Here is a 22,401-nt window from a genome sequence, read left to right as displayed (position 1 = left end):
AATAGGGTACAGACAGTTTCATTATACAATGAAATTCTTCCTTTGCACTTCAGGGTGGTAACAGTAATTTCCTAGCAGGTGACATAACATCACTCTGTTGATTAATTTTCCAGACTGTCAGCCTGATGAGGTATATATAAATTATTTTGAAGTGGACATTGATTAGTGAACAGGGTGCAATGGAATGTTTTTTTGGGTGATCAGAGAATAGCTAAGCTGATATTCATAGCTTGTCGTACACCACCTGCAAACAAATGTCTAATACTGCTGTAACTGGCAAGCTATAGGATTATGCAATCCACATAAAAGTCTTTCCTTTTGGCACCAGCAACTGGGTGCTTTCTTTCATTGTTGGTGTATCCTTCACCACCTAAAAGGGTATTTTAATAACAGTATTGGAGGGTTATTGTGAACAACCTTTTGTTAAAGGTATGACTTAGGGCTCGCTCTACCGGGAAATCCCTAAAGGAGAAAAGTCTTCCCCACTTCCTGGTTCACATATCCCATATCTCATATCACATCACTTTGCTACCTAACTGCAGGACCCACCCATTAGGATTCCCCTTAATGGTGTCAGGAAGTTTTCCCCCAGAATTAAAAGATGGGTGAGGCGTAGTCTAATCACTGTCTCCATGCTATGTTTTTGGCTCTGGAAGTTTATAGTAATGGGCATTAATAGATACTTGTGAATAGTTGTATGCACAACTCACCTTCACCCTTTGTGCGCTATCAAATGCCGGCAGAAAATCCAATAATATGGTGCAATAGATTCATATAAACAAATATGCCTACAAATTCTTTTCAGATTATGGCCCAAATTTTAGAACAACTGATCCTGGTTTATTTAAAAAGCAACTCACTGCACTTACGGCTGAAGGTGGAGGAGATGTTCCAGAAATGTGTCTCTCAGGACTCCAGGTATGATACATGTTAGCTGTTGGGTGCTCTTTTTAATGTTGAGTCCTCAGTCCGTTTTAATTGAGTCCTCAGTTCATTCTATTTATTCTATTCTATATTCTATCAATTCAGTTGTATTTGACAAGAAAATCATATTCTAAAATGATCATTTGATGTGCTGTACCTTTTAGAAAAAAATAGATATTTTAATGTTTAATGTGTACAAGCAAATGCACATGTTTTTATTTAACTTTATTGATAAAGTAAGTCAATAGGTCAGTCATTCAAAATGCTTGTACTAGTCAGGACTCTACATAATACCTGTTTATTCTTGACTAATACAAGTAGCAATCATAGCATTTTTTTTTTCCCCAGCTGGCACTCACTAGTTCTCCACCACAGACAGAGATTTTTGTTTTCACGGATGCTGATGCAAAAGATAAAGGGTTGAAAAATACTATATTGGCCCTTATTGAGAGAACAAAGTCTGTAGTGAGTACATGCACATTTTCATGCAATTTTAGAATTTTAATTTTTTTTTTTAAAGATCTATACTATGAAGTATATTTGATTGTGTATTTATCTGCATGCATTGTAACACATAAAAAATTTAATTATGTTAGCTGAAAATGCTAATTTTATATTCTTCCTTTCAATGAAGGTGAATTATATGCTAACTAAAGCCATTAGTTCTCAGCACGTTTCATCTCAAGTCTACCATGACCTGGCTCAGGCTTCTGGAGGACATATTATAGAGGTCACCAAAGGAGCGTTGCCCCAAGCTTCTAAAATTATTGCAGTTACCTCCAGAGCTACACTGGTAATTAAAAGACTTTGTTAATGTACATATAATACTTGTACATCTAAATATCAGTTGTGTTATAACCATCACTTGGCCTAGCATCCTATTTAGGGTGTAGATTTACTGTGACCCCAAACAGGATCTAGCAGTTGCTGAAGATAATTACCATCAATTACATAGAATTTTCTTTCATTCTTTCTTTCTTTCATCTTTCATTTCATCTTCCCATGACCTTACAAAGTTCAGTCCAGCCAGTGTTTCACCCCACACAGTAATTATTAATTTTACTTAATCTCTAATTAATCTATTTTTTATTAAAAAGTACAGAAAATATTACATTTCTTTTCAAAACGTTGTTTCATTGCTTGTAGTAAATTTTACCTAAAACAAGTTTCTAATTACTAGATTGAAATATTTGAGTGCAATCAGTTTATGTAGTATTAATGAAATTCAATAATGCTATTAGCTCTCACAAGGTTGTTGGCACTGAAGGAAGAAAATAAATATAGTATTAAAATATCCTAAAAATCTAATTTGAAGAACGATGCCATGGTAAGGGTTCATGAGGATGCTCTTGAGGGTTCAGGGTTTAATTTTAATCAGCCATTTCTTCAGTGCTTTGGATTTATAAAAATAAATTCTTATTATAAATTTGTTTTTTTGTAACTGGTGTATGCATTTTAGTTATGTAAGTTCAGTAAAGTGAGTTTTTGTTTGTTTTTTGTTCTGTAGACTCTGCTTACATTTAAAGCAGTCTTGTGCAAATGAAACCTCACTTCAAGCTTTAGGCTACGCATGCAAAATCTAAATACATGTAAGATTCTTAGCCAGCTGGCTAGGGTCAAGATTGGGTATTTTAATTCAAGGGTTTTATAGCGGCTAAAATATAGTAGTTGTAGATCTGGTAGAAGGGGGTGTGTCTCAGACTTAGTAGAAACAAAAACCTACATCCTACCTAGCACTTTATGGATTAGACATGACTGAACTAAAGAATATTAAATCTATAATATATTTTGGTATTTGCCAAGACACTTTATGCAGATTTCTTTTATTAATTCGGCTTGGTTTCTGCATTTTTGTTATTTGTTTTTTACCAATAAAGACTAGTCTACTTGCATGAAATGATCTGCTATGCAAAAAAGAAATAGATTAATAAATAAAAATATAATAATAATAATAATAATAATAATAATAATAATAATAATAATAATAATTACTGAGCATATTTATATAAGCATTGAATAATAATTAACACTCACTTTTCTGCTTCTTCAGGTCAATATATTCATGGCTGTACGAAACCCAGGAAAAGTTGAGAAATTCTCAGCTTTTGTGGATACTTCTGTGCAAAACCTGACAATCTTCATTACAGGCAACTCTCCAGATTATACCATCAGTAGTCCCTCAGGTGTGTAGACTGGGAAATTAATCTACAATTCTTGGACTTTGGAACCAAACACTCATGTACTGTCAATTTTATGCAATACTGTGCTAAACGTTTAGAATGATGCTATTATCTAACCCAGGAGTCTCACAGAGCAGCACTGAACTGAATGGGGCTTTGGGGCTTATTCAGAAAGTTGGTAACTTCCACATAGTGCAACCAAATATTGCAGAGCGGACTGGATGGTGGGTTTTTGATTTTAAATCAACACAGCCCTACAGCATCAGAGTTGTTGGTAAAATCAGTTATCTTCAAAAAACTCTCCTACTAGCTGTAAATGAATACATTACAGAAATAATAAAAGTATGTGCTTTTTTTTTTACTATCCAGGTCAAAGCAAATTTGATTTCCTGTTTGATTTTGTAGAACTTTCACAAGAAAGCTATGGTGTATTAAACAGCCGACCTGCAGCAAGTAAGTGAATGATCCTGCATGTGATCATAAGTAACTATGAATAAAAACTTCTTCTATGTGTTTCTTCTTTGTTTTCCTTTCATACAGACACCAATATCACCCTGTTGGTGACCATGGTTGGTGGGGAGAGTATGAGGCCTACAGAGGTGTCTCTGGTTGAAGCATCAAATTCAAACTCTTTTAATGGGTCACTAGAAGAGGTAGCTAGTGGCCAGTACTTTGTGACCTTCAACAGCATCCCAGCAGGAGAGTTTACTGTTCGGTTGGTTGGACAAATCAGTTCCTCTAGATCTTCAAATATCAACTTGCAGAGACAGTCACCAACTCGATTCCAAACATCAACTGTGACCATTACTGTAAGTCTGCATTAGAAATATCCCATAATAATAAGAATAATATTAATCTCCACCTAGTAAATTATTAAAAGAATGAACAGTGTTCAAACAGCCACACACACACCAAGAGTATGTTAACTGTTTTGATTTCCCAGTTTTACATTTTTACCTGGTTTGATTGCTTGTGATTCTGCCATTGCCTCTGCTGTACTGTTTGTTGGTTATGGCATGAAAACTCATGTAATTTATCAAGTGCAATCAAAATGAACAAAAACTGGAATTGTTGATTTTTAGGAAAATATTTCATTTCTTTTTACCACAGACTCCACCTGTTGGAACAATGGAACCTGGAAAACAATTCACTCTGCCTTTCACAGTTGCAACCCAGGGCTCTGGTGGAAGCTTTAAAATTAATGTAAACAGTGATCACAATTTTGAGACTTTCTATAACACATTCATAGCTCTGGAGAGTGGGAGCAGTGCAAATGGCACAGTAAACCTGACTGTCCCTAAAAATACTCCCTCTGGATCTGATGTTACTGTGACAATTGAAGATGAAGCCCCTGGTGGAAGTGACTTCAACTATGCTGTGCTGCATCTTTCTGTCATTGCTCCGGTAATAACCTTTAACTTAATTACTTAGAAATATTACAGGATGCTATAAATGAATTGTTTATGGCTAAAATCGGTTATTAAACAAATTCCTACGTTGTTATAATAAATAATTGGCAGACACCCAGAAATCGGTTATTAAAATCGGTTATTAAACAAATTCCTACGTTGTTATAACAAATAATTGGCAGACACCCAGAAATAATGAAAAAACAGATTTTGGATAGAAAATGTTTTTTTATTATTTTCTTTTTCATGCATATAGAATATCTCAACACCTTAAGCTAAGGAAATGATGAATAGATTTACATTTACATTTACAGCATTTGGCAGACGCCCTTATCCAGAGCGACGTACATAAGTGCTTAAATCTCTAACATTGAATACATTAATGCTGGATCACTAAGTTATATACTTAAGATACCATGAGTTTAAAACATTTGTTCAGAGTAACAATGAAAAAGTGTCAAAGGTGTTTTTTTTTATTTTTTATTTTTTTAAAAAATGCAAAAGATAAGGAAAGAAGTGCTAGTTGAAGTGTTTCCTGAATAAGTAGGTCTTCAACCGCCGCTTGAAAATAGCCAGTGACTCAGCTGTCCGGACCTCTAGGGGAAGATCGTTCCACCACCTTGGTGCCAGTACAGAGAAGAGTCTTGTAGTATACTTGCCTCTTACCCTGAGAGATGGTGGAACCAGTCGAGCAGTGCTGGTAGATAGGAGGGTGCGGGGTGCAGTGCGAGGAGTGATGAGGGCTTTGAGGTAAGATGGAGCTGGTCCATTTTTGGCTTTGTAGGCCAGCATCAGTGTTTTGAATCTGATGCGTGCAGCTACTGGAAGCCAGTGGAGGGATCGCAGTAGCGGGGTGGTATGCAAGAACTTTGGCAGGTTGAAAACGAGCCATGCAGCTGCATTGTGGATCATTTGCAGAGGACGGATTGCGTTCATAGGTAGACCTGCCAGCAGTGCATTGGAGTAATCCAGTCTAGAAATGACAAGAGACTGAACAAGTACCTGAGCAGCCTGTGTGGACAGAAATGGCCGAATCCTTCTAATGTTGTAGAGCAGAAACCGACATGAGCGAGTCACATTAGCAACATGAGAGGAAAAGGAAAGTTGATTGTCCATGGTTACCCCAAGGTTGCGAGCTGTGGCTGAAGGGGAGATCAGATCGTTGTGCAAGGATATAGCAAGATCATGACCTGGGGATGAATCACCTGGGATGAACAGCAGTTTTGCTACGATTGAGCTTTAACTGATGAGCAGTCATCCATAATGAAATTTCTGCCAGACATGCTGAGATCCGGTCAGAAGCTGTGGCATCTGAGGGTGGGAAAGAGAAGATAAGTTGTGTATCATCAGCATAGCAGTGGTAAGAGAACCCATGTAAGGAAATAGCTTCACCAAGAGAGTGAGTATACAGGGAGAAAAGAAGAGGACCAAGTACTGAGCCCTGTGGGATGTCAGTGGAGAGTCTGCGTGGAGCAGATGTCACTCCCCTCCATGTCACCTGATATGAGCGTTCTTCCAGGTAGGAAGCAAACCATTCCCAAGCTGATCCCAAGACTCCTGAGGGTGGATAAGAGAGTCTTGTGGTTGACCGTATCAAACGCTGCTGAAATGTCAAGGAGGATAAGGACGGATGACAGTTTGACTGATCTAGCAGCATGTAGTTTCTCAGAGACATCCAAAAGGGCTGTCTCTGTGGAATGAGCTGCTTTAAAGCCAGACTGGTTGGGGTCTTGGAGGTTGTTCTGTGAGAGATAGACAGACAGTTGATTATAGACAATAATTCAATAAAAAGACAATAAAAGACAATAAAAGATTTCACTAAAATTATCTCACCTTGACTATCTATGTGCAAACATTATGTTGAGTAAACACACAATGAGGAAAACAATCTGCCTATTGTGGTCTAAAACCTTAGTTAAGTGTGATTTCCTAGCATAGTGAATGTCATCCTTTGGTGACACTTTGGATGGCTACATGCCTTAACAAAACACATATCAACTTAATCAATTCATTTTGCAACCAGATACCAGCTGATGTTCCCCTGCCTCAGTTGAAAAGAAAAGCTTTTCTTCCTTTTCACTTAAAAAAAAAAAAAAAAAAAAAAATTAAATGTCAAAATTTCAATGTTTAGGGTTCCCTTTCAAGGTAACTCGATGCTGCATCAGGGCTGATGCTATGGGAGTTTTTTGAGGAAGTGGTGTCTGAAGCTCTGTGTGCACACATGCCAATTTAATGGCTCAGGAAGGACATGTGACAAAGCGATTATGTTGTACTCCAATGAGCAATTGCTTTTCACAATCTCCTTTCTGGCTCGCTGCATTTCAGGCTGGAATTCCACATCTGGCAAGGCAGCGCATCAGCTTCAGTCATGGAAGTTGCAGGCTAAGTTAGTGGAAAATGAATGAGAGATGGGTGTGTACTTTTTCTCATCCTCTGTGTGGATTGATATCTTTGCTTCAACCCCAGGAGCTCACTTTGTGATTTCCCCCGACTTAAACGAAGAACTATTATTGTGCTTTGTCTCAATCTGCACTTATTTGACTGTACTCCAGCCAAGTGCCTGGCTTTAATTTTTCCGCTTTGGCTTCAGGAGCTTGCTTGGTTGATTTCTCCTGAAACAAGTGTGGAATTTATTATTATTATTATTATTATTATTATTATTATTATTATTTCTACATCGGACTCTGAGGAGCTCGATGTGGGCAATGAGGAGCAAGTAGCAGTCGGCGTGCCACCGCATTCTCTGGTGTTCGACTAGCTCCTGGAGGTGATCAGACTGTTATTAAGCTTAGCTTAGACTAGTCCTATGAAAGGTTAGCGTTGTCCGCTCTGAGCCTGACAATCGCTACCGCCTTCCACCTCCATGCAGGGGTCACTGTGGTGTTGAGGCTGTAAAATGAACCATATTCTGCCTGCTTATTCTCCTCAACCTTTTATGGAAGGCCTATGGTCCTGTAGGTTAAGCTGGTGCAGTGCTACACACAAGTTGACCTGCCAAAGGAGTGCATCTGTGGTCAGAAAAAAATCCTGAAAAATGGCCAAAGGCTAGGGTTTCCAAGGAAACCCCCTGCTGTCTACCCCACCTTCTAATGTGATTCGGGGTTCAGCTATGACCGCCCATGCTCCTTATGTGGAGCTACCTCCTGGGTAGCCCCTGCCAGCTGATGTTTCAGGACACTAGACAAGGCGAGCACTGTGAGAGGCTAACACCTCTCTCAGACCACCTGGTAGCGTGGGAACTTCTGCCAGGAATGTCTCAGTTTGGCTTGGATAACATAGTGCATGCTCTGTACTCTGAAGACTTACAAGTTCAGCATGCTCACACCTAAGGTTATTGCTTCCCAGATCAGGTACAAGGACTGGTTTGTGATGATAGGCCTCAAAAATGCTTATTTTCACATAGGCATTTTGCCATAGCACAGGAAGTTCCTCAGGTTCACTTTTGGAGGTGAAGCTTACCAGTATTGTGTTCTTCCTTTTGGCCTAGCCCTTTCACCATGCACATTTATGAAGTGCATGGATGCTGCCCTGGCACCACTGTGTCTTCTAGGCATCTGTGTACTGACTGGCACCACTGTGTCTTCTAGGCATCTGTGTACTGAATTTACCTGGACGACTGGCTCATTCTGGTACAGTCAGTGGCTATGGCAGATAGTTATCGAGATGCTGTGCTTGCCATTATGAGGTCTCTAGGTCTCAGGTTGAACCCAGAAAGTGTGTGCATTCTCCTTCTCAGAGAACAGTTTGGGGATAATTTGGGACTCCACCACAATGGAGGCACATCTGTGCCCCACTCAGGCACATAAATTGCCTGGAAATGAGGGCTGTGTTTCTAGTGTTGAAATACTTTCTCCTACACCTCCTACACAGACAGCACTGCAGTGGTCTCCTATATCAATCATCAGGGTGGTCTGCATTTGTGCCCCCTGTTCAGGTTGGCGCAGCAGTTTCTGCTCTACATTTCTTTTTGCGAGTGTGATTTTCATCACAGTGTATGTAAATTGGGAGGCAGACTTCCTGTTGAGGCAGGTGCTAAGGCCTGGGGAGTGGCTTTTCCAGCCCCAGGTGGTGGAGCGAGTTTGAGCCCTGGTACAGCCGTGGCCGATAGCTCCCCGGTAGCTCTCCTCCCGCAAGTCCTAGCCAGAGTGTGCCCTGAACGAGTCAATCTTCTCCTAGTTGCTCCTTGTTGGCCCTCTCTGGTTTAGTTCATGGATGTAGTCTCCCTCCTAGATGGCACTGCATGGGATCTCCTCTCTCAGGTGCAGGGGGTGTTGTGGAAGTTTTGAGGTTTGAGAGAATTAAAGCATAAAATATCACACCGATAGGCACGGGCAAGAGTAAAAAAGGTTCACGGTTTATTGTGTTCAGCTTTGCAGAAGGACCCAACACTCCACGAGTAAAATCAGAGAGGAAGGGCCGATCATGGATAACATCAGGGTTTTATAGACAGTAAAAGAAATGAAACAGGACATGTAAAAGCCAAAACATCACCTGCTTATCCAAACTACCAAACTAATCCCATGGGAACAACTAAGGTCTCACGGGAAAGGTCTGATAGATACAGTGTTGAAGAGAAACTATAGTCACAACTACCAGCCATGGGAATATCAGAAGCATAGAAGGACAGATTTGTGTGAACATCTCTAAAGTGAAAATTTCCACTACAGGGGCAATCCTAAACCCCTGCCCCAAGATGTGAAAGCTCTGGGCCTGGCCCCTGAGGGGGACCAGTTCTTAGAGGCATGCCTCTCATCTGAGGTTACAGAGACTCTATTGAATGCTAGGGCTCCCTCCACTAGGAAGCTGTATGCTATGAAGTGGAGACTTTTTCACCTCTGGTGTGATGAACACTTTCAGGATCCAGTTCACTGCCCGGTTTCCATCACTGCAAACCACAAACCTGTTCTTGGGGCCTCCTTGGTTAGGCACCCTCTGGTCTCTCGCTTTCTGCATGGTGTCAGGCAGCTAAGACCTTCCTGCAGACCGTTTTAAGCCCATGGAGTCAGCCTCTGAGAACTTTCTGTCCCTGATGACAGCTCTGCACCTAGCCTTGGCCTTTCAGGGATATGTCCCTAAGGGGCCCAGGATGGCAGGTTGTCTAGTCATCCTGCAGGCCTACTGTCCTCCACCCCATGAGTCGGCAGGAAAACAGAACAGGAAAGGCTGCATTTGCTTTGCTCTGTAAGGGCATTGAGGACTTATGTCCACTGCTCAGGCTTGTGGTGTAACTCCTCCTCTCTGCTTGTTTGTTTTGGGAGCCAGAAAGGGGGTAATCCGATTTCCTAACAGCACCTGGTGCACTGGGTTGTGGAGGCCATTACTCAGGCCTATAAGGCATGGGGTCTTGCCTCGCTTCTCGGCATCAGTGCTCACTCCACTAGGGGTATTGCCTCGTCCAGTGCCTTAGCCAGGGGTGTTCCCCTTGAAGATGTTTGTGCTGTGGCAGGCTGGTCCTCTCTGCACACTTTTATCAGGTTCAATAACCTGGACCTGGACCCCTCAGTGTCCCAAGTCCTGAAGGGCTATTGATGTTCTGTTCCCAGTCCACTCGTGCTCTCTCGCGTGTCATCTAACGGTGCGTGTCAGCATGGGTATTGACGTTCCCATAGCGTTAGTCCAGATGAAGCATTGAGTTCTCTCGAAAGGGAACTACACCAGGTTACATATGTAAACCGGTTCCATGAGAAGGGAACAAGATGCTGCGTCGCTGGCCATGCCCTGAGCGTCTATTTGCTCTACCTTCAGACAAATAGAAGCTGGGGTAATGTGATGTAGATGCCTTTATATGGACTTGCTGGCACATAATCACTTCCTCACGTGTCCTTCACGAGCCATTAAAGCTTCAGACAAGCTTCAAAAACCACTTCCTCAAAGAATTATTTCCATAGAGTCAGCCCTGGCGCATCATCTCATTTCCTTCTCAGGGAACCAACATAACCTGGTGTCGTTTTTATGAACTACCATACTTTATCGTCATTGCATACAAGTTGCTGGGGAATAATGGTGTTGAAATTAAAATGTTTTGCGGACTTCCGGTATAGCCATGAAGGCGTGAGGTCGAAGGAAGAAGGGCTCCCGATCTACATTTTCAAACTAAACTTGTTACACGCCATACAGTGTCAGTCATTGCTAATATTCGTGTTTAGAACATCGCTTGGTGAATTATGAGTCACATTATGCAGAAGCAACCGCACTCCTCAGCCCCACTGACCACGAGAGCTACTGCTAACATTGCCGGTAAGTTGGCAGCCATCGCAGCTACCTCTAATCTCGAAAAACAGACCATGACAGAAACTTTTGAATCTGTCTCCATGGACCAGCTGATTTCTGAATTAACTAAACAGTGCATTAGTATCAGGGAAGACATTTCTGACTTGATACGGGAATCTATTGGTCCTTTACAAAGCTCTGTCAATGCACTCAGAGAGACTGTGGATGGTTTTCAAGGCCGCTTCGCCGCGACAGAATCCCTGGCTGGGGAGAATTTCGAAAAAGCTGGCAGTGGCCGGGGGGGCACGGTGGCTTAGTGGTTAGCACGTTCGCCTCACACCTCCAGGGTCGGTGTTCGATTCCCGCCTCCACCTTGTGTGTGTGGAGTTTGCATGTTCTCCCCGTGCCTCGGGGGTTTCCTCCGGGTACTCCGGTTTCCTCCCCCGGTCCAAAGACATGCATGGTAGGTTGATTGGCATCTCTGGAAAATTGTCCCTAGTGTGTGATCGTGCAAGTGAATGAGAGTGTGTGTGCCCTGCGATGGGTTGGCACTCCGTCCAGGGTGTATCCTGCCTTGATGCCCGATGACACCTGAGATAGGCACAGGCTCCCCGTGACCCGAGGTAGTTCGGATAAGCGGTAGAAAATGAGTGAGTGAGAGTGGCAGTGGCCGAAAATACAATAAAAACTTTGCAAGCGCAGAATATATCTCTCCTTGACCACATTGAAGATTTGGAGAATAGATCGTGAAGGGCTAACCTGAGGATTGTGAACGTTCTGGAAGGGAGCGAAAATGGTCATGATCCCGTTACGTTCATTGCCGAGATGCTGCTAGAGATGACAGGCACGGAAGTCTTCGACAAGCCACCAGCACTTGAGAGAGCGCATCGATCACCCGGTCAAAAGCCAGCTGATTGCCGTAAACCACGTCCATTTGTGGTGTGCTTTCACAGGTTCCAAGAAAAGGAGCAATTACTGCGATGGTCAAGGTGACATGAAGCGAAATACAAGGGGAATCCAATTAGAATCTACCCGGATCTCAGTGCTATCCTGTCAAGGAGACGCGCGTCTTACAATGGCATTAAACAATCACTCTACCAAAAGAACATTCGATTTCAATTCCTCTACCCGGCTCGTCTGAGAGTGACTTTTAATGAAGAAACTTTCATATTCAATACACCGGAGGAGGCGAAACAGTTCTACGATCAACGTATCAATGTTTAGGATTTCCTGGACTATTTATTTAATTATTTTCTACGTTCAATGTCTCTCTTTTGAGCCAAGGATGATGGGTAATTATTTTATTTTTTCTTGAGACGGTGGAGAAAGGTTATAAACACTTTCATTTTTTTTTTTTGTGTGGCCTCAAAAATTTTGTTGTCCTAAACCTAACTCAAACAAGCTGATGGTTCTGGGACATAGCCTGATACTTCAGGCTAAGAGTTAAGACTTTATTCACAAAAAGCATTGTAATGCACTGAGAAGGATCCATAAGGGTAAAGGTTGGGTTGCTCCCTAGAGGTTGGAATAGTTTTAAGTCAGTTGAGGGATTACTGGGGGTTTGATCATAGGGGCCTGCAATTTGTCTCTGTTCTTGAGGCAAATATAGTAAATGTTCAGTGTTTTCTGGGTTGGGATGGTAACTGCCAAAGTGTTTTTTTTTTGTTTGTTTGTTTTTTTTTCTCTCTCTCTCTTTACTTGCCTGTCATGCATCGGAGACATGGTCTTATTCATTATTCTTTTATAACCTAAATATTGATTGAGTGATTTAAATAGTACAGGAGGGTCTACCATTTGATTCACTAGTTGAGAGCCTTGAATACTGAAAAATTGAATACTGAAATAGCATTCTTGCAAGAAACACATTTACAGGTAGCAGATCATATAAGACTCAAAAAAACATGGATTGGTCAAGTCTTTCATTCCCACTTCAACAGTAAAGCAAGAGGAACAGCGATTTTAATACATAAGAAAGTACAGTTTTATCCTTCCAAATGTGTTTCAGATCCTCAGGGTCATTTTGTTATTGTGACAGGTGATTTGTTTCACACCCCTGTCACCCTGGTATGTGTCTACGCCCCCAACTGGGACGATGTTAATTTCATTCATAAATTAATTTCACTTTTACCCAACTTAAACTCACATCGATTAATTTTTGGTGGGGATCTGAATTGTGTTATTAACCCAATCCTAGATCGTTCGAATCCGAAAACTATGCTCCAGTCTAAAATGTCCCAAGCTCTTTCTACTTTCATGGCACAAACGGGCTGTCTGGATCCGTGGAGATTTTTATTCTCGCAAAAGTATTTTCTTATTTTTCCCCTGTCCATTCTTCATATTCAAGAATAGATTTTTTTATAGATAAAACAATACTTCCTTTAGTGGAAAATACTCAATATTCAGCAATTATAATATCAGACCACGCACCATTACTTCTTGACCTACGTTTTACTCAGCATTGCACACAACGCCCTACATGGCGATTAAACTCTAATCTGTTGGCAGATAAAAATTTCCACAGACATATATCAGTGGCAATAGATAACTTCTTGCTCACAAATGATTCAGAAATGGTATCATTTAAAGAAACATTTAAAGTTGTCATTAGAGGTGAAATTATATCTTAATACGTATCCAGTAATAAAAAGAGAATGCAAAACTAAAACAGCTAATTGATTCGATAGAAGAATTAGATCAACGACTCTCTCTATCCCCTTCCAAAGAACTGCTTAAAAAGAGAGTGGAAATTAAAGCTCAATATGATCAGATATCAATTGTAAAAACCCTACAAAATCTGCTTTGGTCTAAAGGTAATTTTTATGAACATGGGGAAAAAGCGGGCCGTTTATTATCACATCAGATAAAGTGCCAATCAGCTTCCAGATTAATTCCACAGATTTGCAGCACATCACAACAACTGACAGTGGATCCTAAAGAAATTAATGAAACTTTTAAAACATTTTATTCAAATTTATATACTTCAGAATTTCATGGGGATATAACAGGCATGTCAGCCTTTTTGAATAACCTGAATATCCAGATGTCACGCGTAACGAACCGCCGGACGAGCGTCGCCATAGAGACGCGTCCCCTGAGTACTAACGCGCTTCCGGACTACACTTCCCATCAGCCACCTCCCTTCCTGATTACCGCACCAGCTGTTCCTCATCTCCGGCTCGTATATATTCACGCCAGAACTGCTTACCTGTGCGAGGTCTCGACTAGTCTTAGTACAGTCATTCTGAGCGTTTTCTGTATTCCTGTGTTCCTGGTTTTCCTGTCCTGTTTTGCCTCTTGATATTCTGATTGATTGCCGCCTGTCCCGACCTTTTGCCTGTCCCTGATTCTGATTCTGCCTTCTCTCTCTCACTGCTGTTTTGCCCGTTCTGATCTCTGCCTGTACGACCCTGTCAGTGTTTTCTAATAAACACCTCTGCTGCACATGGATCCACAGCCGTATGCCTCCTCCTTATTACAGGAGACCTCGCCCACAGAGGATCCAGCAGCTGTCGCGCAGCTGACCACTCAGGTCACCAGTCAGGCTCAGCAACTCGCCGGCCACCACCAACAGCTGACACGCCTCACTCAGCTCACACAGGAGCTCGCCGCGGCACTGCAAGGTCTGCATGGAGCCGCCGCTTCGCCGAATCCCCCAGTCCCGGCACCGACTCCCCAGGCCGCGGCGTACCACGCACCTGCGACCACCGGACCCCGTCTCGCCCTTCCAGAAAAATTTAACGGCGAACCGGGAGGTTGTAGGGGCTTCCTGATGCAGTGCTCACTGTTCGTGGCACAGCAACCGGCCCTGTACACCACGGAGGACAGCCGCATCGCCTTTGTCTGTTCCCTGCTTACAGGAAGGGCACTGGAGTGGGCTACCGCTGTGTGGGGAGAGAACGCCTTCCCCACGTTCGAGGCTTTCCTCGCCCGGTTTCGGACCGTGTTCGACCACTCCGCATCTGGGGAGAGCGCGGAGGAGCGCCTCCTGGCCTTATCTCAGGGCGATGGCACCGCGGCGGAGTATGCTCTGACGTTCCGCACTCTCGCCGCTGAAGCAGGTTGGGGGGAACGCCCCCTGCGACTGCTCTACCGCAAGGGTCTGCATCCTGATCTCCAGGCTGAGTTGGCTTGCCGGGATGAGGGAAGGAACCTGTCCGAGTTCGTGGACCTCTCAATCCAGCTAGACAATCTGATGCGCTCCCGTCGGGCGCGAGCCCCTCCGCGCACCGCCACCCGCCTTACACGCGCCGAATACTCTGAACCCATGCAGGTCGATTACACGCACCTCACGCTGGAGGAACGAGATCGTCGCTTCCGGCTCCGTCTCTGCCTTTACTGCGGGGAACCGGGACACCGACTGTCGACCTGCCCTACCAGACCTCAACGAGGGCGATACCCTCCGGTGAGTCAACGCTCCGTCACCCCGTACTCACCGAGCTGCGCCAAGATCAGTGTACGGCTCAGGATTCGGGGGGTGAATGTGGAGATCGGTGCCCTGATCGACTCGGGCGCGGCCGGTAATTTTATGTCTTGGGACTTTGTCCACACCCATAACGTCCCTGTGATTCCCTCTGTGTTTCCCTTAGCAGTGGAGGCGATAGATGGACGACCGCTAGGAGAGGGGCGTGTGACACACCTAACCCGGAGACTCAGCATGCAGGTGGGGGACCAACACCAGGAGCGCCTCTCCTTCCACATCATCCACTCCCCACGGCACGCCCTCATCCTTGGCCTACCATGGCTTCAACTCCACGACCCAACCATCTCCTGGTCCAAGCTGCGCATCACCAGATGGGGCTGCGCATGTACCGCGCACCGCCGTGTTACAGCAGAACCGTGCCAGATCAACACCACAGACACCACACTCATCTCCACCGAGACCCCCAATCTCCCCGACGAGTACCTGGACCTCGCAGAGGCATTCAGTAAGATCAAGGCAACGGAACTACCTCCTCATCGCGCCTGTGACTGCGCCATCGACCTACTGCCCGGGGTAACACCACCTAGAGGGAGAATCTTCCCACTCTCACAAACGGAGTCCACGGCCATGAATGCCTATATCCAGGAAGAACTGAAAAAGGGGTTCATTCGTCCTTCCGTGTCACCGGCGTCGTCGGGGTTCTTCTTTGTCAAGAAGAAGGACGGGGGGCTCCGTCCGTGCATTGACTACCGAGCCCTCAACGACCTCACCGTGAAGTTCCGGTACCCTCTGCCTCTCGTCCCGTCAGCCTTAGAGCAACTCCGCCGCGCGCGATACTTCACGAAGCTTGACCTCCGCTGCGCTTACAACCTCATCCGCATCAGACCAGGAGATGAGTGGAAAACCGCCTTCTCGACACAATCCGGTCACTACGAATATTCGGTCATGCCGTTCGGCCTAGCGAACAGTCCAGCGGTCTTTCAGTCCTTTATAAACGATGTGTTCCGGGACATGCTCGACCGCTGCGTGATCGTCTACATCGACGACATTCTCGTCTATTCAGAGAACAAGGAGGACCACATTCAACACGTGAGGGCGGTGTTGCAACGCCTCATCCAGCACCGTTTATACGCCAAAGCGGAGAAGTGCGAGTTTCACCAAACCGCGACATCCTTCCTTGGGTACGTCATCTCAGCAGACGGTGTCGCAATGGATGACACTAAAGTGCAAGCAGTGCTACGGTGGCCCAGACCACGGACCATCAAAGAGCTCCAACGCTTCCTGGGGTTCGCGAATTTCTACCGTCGCTTCATTCGTGGCTTCAGCACCATCGCTGCGCCCCTCACCTCGATGACACGGCAGGCTCCCACTCAGCTCACCTGGTCGCCGGAGGCACACAAAGCGTTCGGCCAATTAAAGGAGAGCTTCACCACAGCCCCGATCCTCCACCACCCAGACCCTAACCGACCATTCACCGTCGAGGTGGACGCCTCCAACACGGGAATCGGCGCCGTTCTCTCTCAACGACAGGGACCCGCCGATAAGATGTTCCCCTGTGCCTATTTCTCCCGCAAACTATCCCCGGCAGAACGGAACTACGACGTTGGAGATCGTGAACTCCTAGCTATGAAAGCAGCACTAGAGGAGTGGCGGCACTGGCTGGAGGGCGCACGGCATCCTTTTACCGTTCTCACTGACCACCGTAATCTGGAGTACCTACGTTCTGCCAAACGAATGAACCCACGCCAAGCCCGATGGACCATGTTCTTCACTCGGTTCCAATTCACCGTGACGTACAGGCCAGGGAGCAAGAACATCAAAGCCGACGCCTTGTCTCGCATTCACCGAGAGACGGACTCGCACACGCTCCCCGAGCCGATCCTCCCTGAGACTCGAATCATAGCACCCATCCAGTGGGACATCATGACCGAGATCGCCAACGCCAACGCCCAAACACCGCCTCCGAGCGAATGTCCTACCGAAAAGACGTACGTACCGGAGCACCTGCGCGCCCCGCTCCTCAACCTGCTACACGCAAGCCCGGCCTCCGGCCACCCCGGCATAACCGCGACAACCCACCTGGTCCAGAACGAGTTCTGGTGGCCGTCTCTGGCAGCAGACACACGCGAGCACGTCCACAGCTGCGCGGTGTGCCAGACCACTAAAGCCTCTCACCAATTACCCGCGGGCTTACTACATCCTCTACCAGTCCCACAACGTCCCTGGGCGCACATTGCATTAGACTTCATTACAGATTTGCCTCTGTCCAACAACTACACCACCATTCTGACCGTGATCGACCGATTCTCGAAAGCCTGCCGATTGATTCCCCTAACCAAGCTTCCCTCCGCCTTCGAAACTGCGGAGATGCTCTGCAACCACGTCTTTCGCTTCTATGGTCTCCCAGAAGACATCGTCTCGGACAGAGGTCCTCAGTTCACCTCACGGGTCTGGAAAGCTTTTTTCAAGCGGCTAAACGTTACCGTTAGTCTCACTTCGGGATACCATCCACAGTCCAATGGACAAACGGAACGACTCAACCAGGAAATCATCCGCTTTCTCCGGACGTACTGTCACCACAACCAGAACGAGTGGAGCCGGTACCTGATGTGGGCCGAATATGCACAGAACTCACTCGTCAAACCCGCCACGGGGCTGACGCCCTTTCAGTGCGTCCTCGGCTTCCAGCCTCCCTTATTTCCCTGGTCCGACACGCCCACCGACCTGCCGGCCGTTGATGACTGGTTTCATCGGAGCGGGGAGACATGGACCAAGGCCCACCGGCAACTACGGAGAGCCGTCAGGGTGCAAAAAACCCAGGCGGACAGACATCGCAGGTCACATCCAGAGTACCAACCCGGCCAGTGGGTTTGGCTTTCGACTCGCGACATCCGTCTCCGTCTACCCTGCCGCAAGCTCAGTCCTCGGTACGTGGGTCCGTTCCGAATCCTCAGGCGTATTAACCCCGTCTCGTACCGCCTCTCGCTGCCTGCCGCCTACCGCATTTCCCCGACCTTCCACGTCTCGCTGCTGAAACCGGCCGGCGAGCCGAGAGGGGGCCCCGGTCCTCCCGTGGACCTACCCGCACCGCCGCCGCTAATGATCGACGGCGAGGAGTCCTATCTAGTTCGCGAATTACTCAACTCCAGACGTCGGAGGGGCCTCTTGGAATACCTGGTCGACTGGGAGGGCTTCGGTCCGGAGGAGCGCTCGTGGGTGAGGGCGGGGGACATCCTGGATCCTTCGCTCACGGCCGAATTCCACCTGCGGCACCCGGAGAGACCGGCACCCCGTCCTCGGGGTCGGCCCCGGCGTTGGGTGCGTCCTCGCGTCGGGAGCCGCTCGCAGGGGGGGGGGCTCTGTCACGCGTAACGAACCGCCGGACGAGCGTCGCCATAGAGACGCGTCCCCTGAGTACTAACGCGCTTCCGGACTACACTTCCCATCAGCCACCTCCCTTCCTGATTACCGCACCAGCTGTTCCTCATCTCCGGCTCGTATATATTCACGCCAGAACTGCTTACCTGTGCGAGGTCTCGACTAGTCTTAGTACAGTCATTCTGAGCGTTTTCTGTATTCCTGTGTTCCTGGTTTTCCTGTCCTGTTTTGCCTCTTGATATTCTGATTGATTGCCGCCTGTCCCGACCTTTTGCCTGTCCCTGATTCTGATTCTGCCTTCTCTCTCTCACTGCTGTTTTGCCCGTTCTGATCTCTGCCTGTACGACCCTGTCAGTGTTTTCTAATAAACACCTCTGCTGCACATGGATCCACAGCCGTATGCCTCCTCCTTATTACACCAGACTATTAATCCAGATCATAAAGAAAGATTAGAACAACCAATTGAGCTGCAAGAAATTTTAAATTCTATCAATGCAATGCAAAATGGCAAAACCCCTGGCCCCAACGGTTATCCTGTCGAATTTTATAAAGCTTTTGCTCCCAAATTAGCCCCACTTCTCCTGAGAATGTTTGAGAATTCTTTAAACAATACAGAATTGCCACAGTCTCTCACAGGGGCATTTCTTACACTCATTCTGAAGCCTGGAAAAGATCCACTAGAGTGCAATTCCTACAGGCCAATATCTTTGTTAAATGTTGATGTTAAAATTCTTGCGAAATTGTTGGCCTCTAGAATAGATACTGTTATACCAGAAATAATATCCCCAGATCAGACAGGCTTTATTAGGGGTCGCCACTCATTTACCAACTTCAGGAGACTTCTTGGTATTTTGTATTCTCCTGCATCCAGGGAGGTCCCAGACGTGGTGGTATCCCTGGATGCAGAGAAAGCATTTGATAGAGTGGAGTGGAGCTATCTATTCGCAGTATTGGAAAAGTTTGGTTTTGGCCCAAAATTTATATCCTGGGTCCAATTACTGTATTCTAACCCTAAAGTATCTGTTATAACAAATAAAATATGTTCACAATTTTTCCCAATACTAAGGGGCACAAGACAGGGTTGCCCTTTAAGCCCTCTTCTTTTTGCATTAGCAATAGAGCCTTCCATTATGCTTAAATCCTCGCAGTCTATACAGGGCATTGACCGAATGGGGATGGAACACAAGGTCTCTTTATATGCGGATGACCTTTTGTTATACATTTCAAATTTCAAATTTCCAGTAGAAAACGTCCCAAAAATAGTGCGGAAACTATCCATTTTTGGCAGCTTTTCAGGATACAAACTTAACCTCAAACTCAATCTAAAAGTGAATGTTTCCCGATTAACCCTCTTGCTTTACAAATTAAAGCTGCATCCCTCCCATTTCACATTTCTCAATTTGTTTTTAAATATTTGGGAGTTCATATTACTTGTACTTTCTCAGGTTTATATGCAAAAAAATTTTTACCACTCATTAGTAATATTAAGTCTGACCTTCCGAGATGGGATGCATTGCACTTGTCTCTAGCAGGCAGAGTGAATTGTATAAAAATGAATATATTACCTAGATTCTTATACTTATTTCAGTCACTTCCAGTTTTTCTCCCAAAAACATTTTTTGTTCCATAAATAAACCCATACTATCATTCTTGTCGGGGGAAAGAACCCTAGAATTTGCAAGGAGCTTCTCGAAAGGCAAAGGCCCCAGGGAGGCTTAGCTCTTCCTAATATTCTAACTACTGGGCTGCAAATCTCCAAAAAATGCACAATGGCAGAGGATACTGTAGGCTTGGCCAGGTGTAGTGATTTTTATATAAACAACACATTTGCCAGTATTAATGACCGTTCAGAGAAATTCCAACTGTCACAGTCCAACCTATTCCGTTACTTTCAAGTCCGACATTTCATTCAATCTCAGAGCTCAACTTTTCCTGACTTACCACCTACTTCACTATTGGATAAAATTCTACAATCTCCTACTTCTCTTAAAGGTCAAATTGCAGCAATATATAAGACGATTATGTCATCAAATGATTTTTTAATTGACAGAATAAGAGGTGAGTGGGTAAAGGACATAGGAAGCGAAATACCTGACGAAATTTGGGATGAGGCTCTGAATGGAGTAAATGGATCAACCTCTTGTGCACGGCTCAGCCTTATACAACTTAAAGTCCTCCATCGTGCCTACTACACAAAATTTAGACTTTCAAAATTTACCCAAATGTTGACGATTTATGTGATCGATGTAAAGGTGACAAGGTAGACCATTTTCATATGTTTTGGGCTTGTGAAAAGTTGAGTGACTATTGGACATGCATATTCAAAACATTAAATGAGGCGTTTAGATTGAATATAAAACCCAGTGCTGAAGTTGCTATTTTTGGAGTACCAGAACATGGAGTATTACTGACAAAATAAAGTAAAAAACGTTATTGCTTTTGCCACCTTATTAGCGTGAAGAAGAATATTATTGGAGTGGAAGTCAGCAAGCTCGCCTAAAGCCTCAATGTGGTTATGTGATCTAGTATCATACTTAAAATTAGAGAAAATTAAATATTTAATGAAAAGATCTGTCCAAAATTTTTATAAGACATGGCAACCCATGATTACATATTTTGAGAAGATGAAGACTCTCCCACTCACTGATCAATGTTAAATATTATCACCAATTGGATACGGACCATGAACATGTCAGGAAACTTTTATTGTTGGCTATGTATTTGTGTATATTTTTATTTATTTGTTTGTTTATTTATTTTTATTGTTATTATTAGTATAATTTTTGTGTTAACCTTTATTTAATGTATGGTTAATTACTTTGACGGAAAGGGCTATAAAGGGGGGGAAAGCTACAACTGAAACTGTATCAACCCTTTTGTTAATGCTTTGAAAAAGTTTATAAATAAATGTTTAAAAAAATAATAAATAAAATGTTTTTTTATACTTCTTTAGGTAACGGATATTACTCGTCCAGTGTGCAAGGCAGTTACCATAAATTCTGAATGCTCAGGCAACTGCAGTCTCTCCTCCTGGTACCTCACTGCCAACATGACTGATGGGTCAGGTATTCAAACTGTGAGAGTTCTCCAAGGAAATGGTACTACTGTGCTCAGTGAAACAGGGATGAATGTCACAATGGTAAACTATAGCTCCTCTTGCTGTTTCCAAGAGTTGGAGCTGGTTGCTGTGGATACAGTGGGAAATGTTGCCACCTGCTTCAAATCTCTGAGAGCTACAGCTGCACTAAGCATGCTCACTTATGGTGCAGATTTATTCTTGATTTTACCAATTTGCCTTGGGATGAATATAGTTACCTTACTTTTCATCCAGCTCTAAAAACATTATATTTTGGCCTACTGCATATAATACCCTTTGAGTAATGCTTTTATACATGTAGAAGTAAATGCTTTTAAGTTTGTTAAGAAGAAGAAATAAAGAAATATCAAAGGGCTTGCAATTTTTACTTTTACAAAAAAAACTTTTTACTTTAATTAAAACTTAAACATTTTAAGTCAAAACATAAAAAATATTTTTAAACGACTGGGTAAATGTCATGTATGTGCTAGATTTAAAATAAAAAAAATTAATTGATTTTACAATACATTATATCTACATGCAGTATAGCATTATAAGATTATAAGTTTAGAGTAATTTTGTAGGTTCTAGTATAGAGTTCATGTTTGCATTTGTATGATGGATAGTTAATGAAATTTATTAATTGTATATGTTTTAATTAAACTGAATTACTTGCTGGTACTGTAATTGAAACTAGATATACAGACATGATGGCTGGATGTTACTTGTACAAGTTTATTTGAGCCATGTTGTGCATATGCATTAAATGTGTCTTTTTCACCCTTTTTCTTGATGTTCTTTTGG

General features: G+C 44.2%; 1 pseudogene; it reads left to right on the top strand.

Annotated features, from left to right (window-relative positions):
• The window catches only part of LOC132847756 (von Willebrand factor A domain-containing protein 7-like), a 31,328-nt pseudogene extending 9,357 nt beyond the window's left edge, over window positions 1–21,971 (top strand).
• Window positions 21,972–22,401: the final 430 nt, after the last annotated feature.

The sequence above is a fragment of the Tachysurus vachellii genome, chromosome 6 (assembly GCF_030014155.1).
Source record: "Tachysurus vachellii isolate PV-2020 chromosome 6, HZAU_Pvac_v1, whole genome shotgun sequence".
NCBI classification, from domain to species: Eukaryota; Metazoa; Chordata; class Actinopteri; order Siluriformes; family Bagridae; genus Tachysurus; species Tachysurus vachellii.
This window is presented reverse-complemented; position numbering and strand designations above follow the sequence as displayed.